The following is a 6,000-nucleotide window of genomic DNA, read 5'->3' as shown; positions in this document are numbered from 1 at the left end:
TATTTTTTGTTAGGTAAAACATAACAAGAATACAGTAATGGATGTTACTGTATTCTTGCTTTGTTTCACTAGGGCTTTTTGCAGTTACTGCAGAAACGACTACCATTTTTCTCCAAAACAACACACATTGGAGATAAGATGTTTTGTCACATAACAAAGGATGCCTTGAATGTCATGAAAATGATAATAACTCATTTTTGACCAAAAATGCAGTTACTGCCTTTTTGCTTTGTAGGGCAGTATTGTTCCTTGAGGTTCACCTATAATGTTGGTCATATAATCTTATTTCCATCATTTTGTCTGTCAGTCATGATGAAATCAAATTTGACCATTCTTATTTTTTGTGTGGAATATCGTAGTAGGCTATTTATTATAACTGTGCATCTTTTTTGATTATTATTTTTGTGCCCTATCACAAGCTTTAATCAAACTATAACTTCCCCTCCCTCTTGTAGCTCTCTCTGAAGATGTGTTTATGGCGTGAGGGCGGGGCAACCTGTCACTCACATGAGATCCACCAATAGAAAACCTAAGGATTCAACGATCCAATCAATTCCTGATGAACATAATCAAGTCACATTTTGTCTTGTTAGAGAAGAAGCATCACTCGGACATACTTCTTGGGAAGAAAAGTTTATTGTAACTTTCGTTTCATGTCGACTTCAATAATACGACTCTTGTTGTCACTATAGCTGCTGTCTGATTCTGTACAGCTGGCATTGATTACTTTTTTTTGTTCAAGTTTTTTTTTTTGTGTGCTAATTTTATATTGCCTTTTTGATATCGCATCCTATACATGCATGACCAAACATTATATTTCCTCCTGTTGTTTTTGAAAAATAGGAGGGAAAATAATGAAATTCAAATCAATGGACTGCATTGATTTGCACGCATCAAAACACTGCTAAAAATAAGATGATCTGATCGTAAAATTTAACAAGCCTTGCAAAATATGGGCATATTTTCCTGGAGGGCCACTGTCCTGCAGAGTTTAGTTCCAACTTGCCTCAACACACCTGCTTGTAAGTTTTTAGCATACCTAATGACCTTCAACAGCTAATCAAGACCTTGATTAGCTTTTTTCAGGTGTGTTTAATTGGGGTTGGAGCTAAACTCTGCAGGAAAGTGGCCCAGGACCGAGTTTGGACGCCCCTGCTCTAAGCAGATGATTTCTCATCAAAGAGACTTATTATGCAGAAATATGTCTGACTTTTTGCTGTCAGCTCATTGAAGTGTTGCAACTGAAGTGTTAAGCAACAAGCATCAAATATGTGATAAAAAGATTTTATAGATATATATATACAGACTCCCCTGCTCATGTATAGCACACGTTTGAAAGGAAAGGGTTCACACACAGAACAGACGAGTGTTATGGCAGTGCTGATATCATTTGTTTCCTTTCAGCAGTGAGTTTCTGTCTGTCATCAGAAGGAGGATGACTGCAGCTCTTTGATGTGTGTGTGAGACAAACATACCTCACACACACTTTCACATTCTCCAATCACACTGTAATACGGTGTAATCTGAGGACATCAGCCCACATAACGTGGTGGGTAAAACTAAAGTTTGATCTATCTATCTATCTATCTATCTATCTATCTATCTATCTATCTATCTATCTATCTATCTATCTATCTATCTATCTATCTATCTATCTATCTGTCTGTCTGTCTGTCTGTCTGTCTGTCTGTCTGTCTGTCTGTCCGTCCGTCCGTCCGTCCGTCCGTCTATCTGTCCACCCATCCGCCCATTTATATTCATTCATTTAAGCTATTTATTTTTTGTTATTGTTATATGGCTGTATTGTAAAGTTTTTATTATCATCCTTTTTTTCAAATTTCAAAGTTTCAAATGTACTTTATGTATAGATTTTGTAGGAAATATATTTTTTTACCCTTCTCCCAGACCCAGATTTTCAATCCTAAAATATAAATATGAAAAACTGCAATTAAAATATGAATTATTACATTTACAAAGCAATGTTGTAATTAAAAATATTTATAATAGCTTATGCTAATTTCATTTTTATGATTAAGTATTTACATAAACATTTTTAAAACTATGATGATAACCTAAAAAAACAACAACATTTTAATTATTAATAATTATAATGAATAATTATAATGGGAAAATATTGTTATGATTTTTGTAATTAATTTAGCCACTAATTAAGTTTTATTTGTTCCTAAAATAAGTGCAGTTGTTTACCAACAGTGTCAATGAAGAGCAAAGAAGTCATCAATTTTATTCCAAAAAAATTAAATTAAAAAATGCCATTTCTTTCAGAGAATAATTAGTCATTTAGATGTGATGGAAATTGTTTTTCATTGGGACTAAAAATAAAGTTTCTTTCTTGGCATCAATGGTTCCACAAAGAACCTTTAACATCTATGGAACTTTTCCATTCCACAAAAGGTTCTTTATAGTGGAAAAATGTTCTTCAGACGATTCAAATGTTCTTTACACTGAACAAAGCTCTTTTAAGAACCTTTAACTGTTTCTTTGGAGAACCCAAAATAGTTCTTCAGTGGCATCACTGTGAAAACCGCCTTTTGGAACCACTTTTTAATGAAGTGTTGAATATTGTCAGCAGAAAAACTAAAACTAGCGAGAGTGTGAAGAAGAGTGTGTTTAATAGGGTAGGCCTAGTTTAATCTCTTTAAGTTAAGTTTAAGTCCACAGAGTGAAAAGAAACGACGGTCTGCAAAAGGAACAAACATGATTTTTATCAGTGAGTGACATTAAAAAACAAAGCTGTAAAATAAATGGGACATCTTGAAAGCATCGTAGGAACGATGTTATGACATAAATGGCCATGGCGTTATACTGCCACACAGAAGTTTATGAGCGTGTGCGACATTTTCCCAGCGTGTTGAACTAGCGCATCACAGTAAGATAAACGTGTTCGCAGCGTGTGTGAGCTATTATGCCCTATCTTTCCAAATAACCCATAATTGCAGTGTGACACTATAATGTTTTGAAATTGCTAATGTTGTGCTCTTTTAGTAAAGAACTGATGAATTGAGTGTAATTTGCACATGTCAATGGTTTTTGCTAATATATAAGCCTTCTATCAGGTTTCTTTTGACAAAGAGTTCTTTGGACAAAATTAGACACAATTAGACATTATTTCATAAGAAAAGGACAGAGTAGGGTGCCTTAAGGTAGTAACATACAGTATATAATATATGAATTACAACAGTATTTTATATATATATATATATATATATATATATATATATATATATATATATGTGTGTGTGTGTGTGTAAATATATATTAATTCATGGTTAAAGAAAAAGGATTTAAGAATTATTTGACAGACTTTGTTTTTTAGCATTTATTTTGTATTTGTCCATTTCTGTGACTCACTGAGTTATGGCTCATTTTTATCCGTTAGAACTGAAACTTTGACCTTTAACTCGATTTAAGGCAGCACAGAAGTTTAAACAACATTTGTAAAGACTGTTTTGTCGATACTGACAGGAGGCAGACACACTTTGGGTATTCGCTCAGAATTACTGTCTGACACAACACAATAAAGCTTTCATTAAAGTCCAGAACAAGAGGTTTAGGACACAGGCCATGATGTGTCATGCAGGACATTGTCCTGATTCGATGACAAGGTTTGAATGTTCATACAAGCTACTTCCCTAGGCCATATGCTTTATTTCTGACTAATAACCTATGACCAATTTATGCCCTGTTCACATAAAAAACAATAACTATATTGATAACCATAACGATAACTATATTAGCGTCCACACAGAGTACAATATCGTTCTGTTTACTCTAATAAACCCTCATGTCATTCCAAACCCGTAAGACTTTTTTATCTTCAGAACACAAGTGAAGATATTTTTGATGAAATCTGAGAGATTTCTGTCCCTGCAACTACCGCTTTCATGCTTCAAAAAGTTCATAAAGAGATTGTGAAACTAATCCATATGAATTGGGCGGTTTAGTCCAAATTTTCCGAAGAGACTCGATCGCTTTATATGATGAACAGATTGAATTTAGTCTTTTATTCACATATAAACATTGATCAGCGAACATAAACAGAAGCTCAACCGAATCTGTCCATTAAAGTCCAGACACATTATATATATAGAAATCAAAACCCTGATATTTCCTGTCCCTTTTCATTTGAATAAATTTAGTCAGTATGGCACGTAAAGACCACAAAGATCAATTTTCAGCTTGCCATGCAAATCTCCAGCACGTGGACTGTCTTTCCATGCCGTCTCTTTGTGCTTACTCTGAGGGAAACTTATATTTTAGATCATTTTAATTTTATATTAAAATATTTTGCAAGGATTTCTCTTCAGGTATCCTTAGATTCACACCGACCTGTTTCATTCATCACACCAGAAGTCATGACCATCCACTGAGGTGAAATCCATCTTTTTAATCCATATTTCAAACCCCTAATCCCACTCCATTATTTAAATAGCTTCCACACAAGGATTGTCACCAATATACCATTGTAATGCTAATACGGTGTTATGTTGCTTTCAGAAAGATGCACACTTCTAGGAAGCACAGTGAAATGGAGCTTCGAGCTAATGTCTCCCACTGTTCTTCGAGACGTCACCCGTGTCCCTGTGCTGTTTTTCTCCTCTGACAATGGGTTGGTACGTTCACCCAGCCCTCCTGATCTTAAGCCTCATCCTGCCTTATAACAGACCTAATCATTTATATTTTGTGATTTGTCACATTTCCTTTGATGGTAGCATCAGAGGAGATTGCTCTAAAAGCACTAAAAGTCAGCAGGCTTTAGCTTGTTATTGCAGGAGTGTGTGAGAGGATATCTGACAGTGTGTGCTTGTGTGTGACCTGACATGGTGGAGATTTTCTGCTCATCATGATGTATCCTACAACAGAAGGACAGAAGAAATGTACACCCATGTATGTGCAGAAAATGCCCCTTATTATCGTCATCAAAAAGTTTCGTCAATAATGCGATTACAAGCTACAGAAGTTACATTTGATAACGGAACAATCAATCGAATAAATGTTAAATACACATTTTGTATGAAAAATGCGAGGGTATTCTTTATGATTGACATAATTCATGATTTTTCTCTGCTGACAGTATATAGGAGAAAGTACATAATTATACTAATAGTATAATACAGACAGACACACACACACACACACACACACACACACACACACACACACACACACACACACACACAGATCTTATAATTTTTCGGCTACTTTGGAGTTTGACTGAGTATCAAACACTTTATTTTAAGGTGACGTAGTTACATTGTACTTACTCAAATAAGTACTGAGTAATATTAATTAACACTTATAGAGTTACGGTTAGGGTTTGGTTTAGAGTTACTTGTAATTATCCATAATTCACTGTTATTAATATAGTAAGTACGTAATGTATAACGTGTAACTAATTCACCTTATAATAAAGTGTCACCCACAATTATTAGCAACTTTTACTACCTGCTTGCCTCATTTTTTGAATAAGTAGCCTATATGCACTATATTCATTATGAGCAGAGGTGAACAACTTGAGTAAAATACATAAGTAAGTACTGTACTTAAGTACACTTTTTGAGTATCTGTACAGATTGACTTCATCATCCAACGTCGGAAAGATGATGGATTTTGGTTGGAAAATAAAGTCAGTTTGACGTCAGAACCCGACGTCAGTATGATGTCAGAACACGACGTCAGTATGATGTCAGAACACGACATCAGTATGATGTCAGAACACGACGTCAGTATGATGTCAGAACACGACGTCAGTATGATGTCAGAACACGACGTCAATATGATGTCAGAACACAGAACACGACAGAATCCGACATTGGATTTTGGTTGGAATTTTTCAGATTTAAATTTTCAACCACAATACAACGTCTGTCCAACTTTGGAGATTAACATCAATCTGGCGTTGGATTCTGACATCAACCTGATTTTCATTTTCACCGTTGGGTTTGGTCTTCTAAATGCAAATTTTGTCATTGTTTTGGA

Source organism: Siphateles boraxobius, unplaced genomic scaffold (assembly GCF_051911475.1).
Source record: "Siphateles boraxobius isolate OS27281-9 unplaced genomic scaffold, OSU_SipBor_1 65, whole genome shotgun sequence".
In the NCBI taxonomy this organism is placed as follows: domain Eukaryota; kingdom Metazoa; phylum Chordata; class Actinopteri; order Cypriniformes; family Leuciscidae; genus Siphateles; species Siphateles boraxobius.
The sequence above is the reverse complement of the archived record's forward strand: the minus strand, read 5'-3'. Positions refer to the sequence as shown.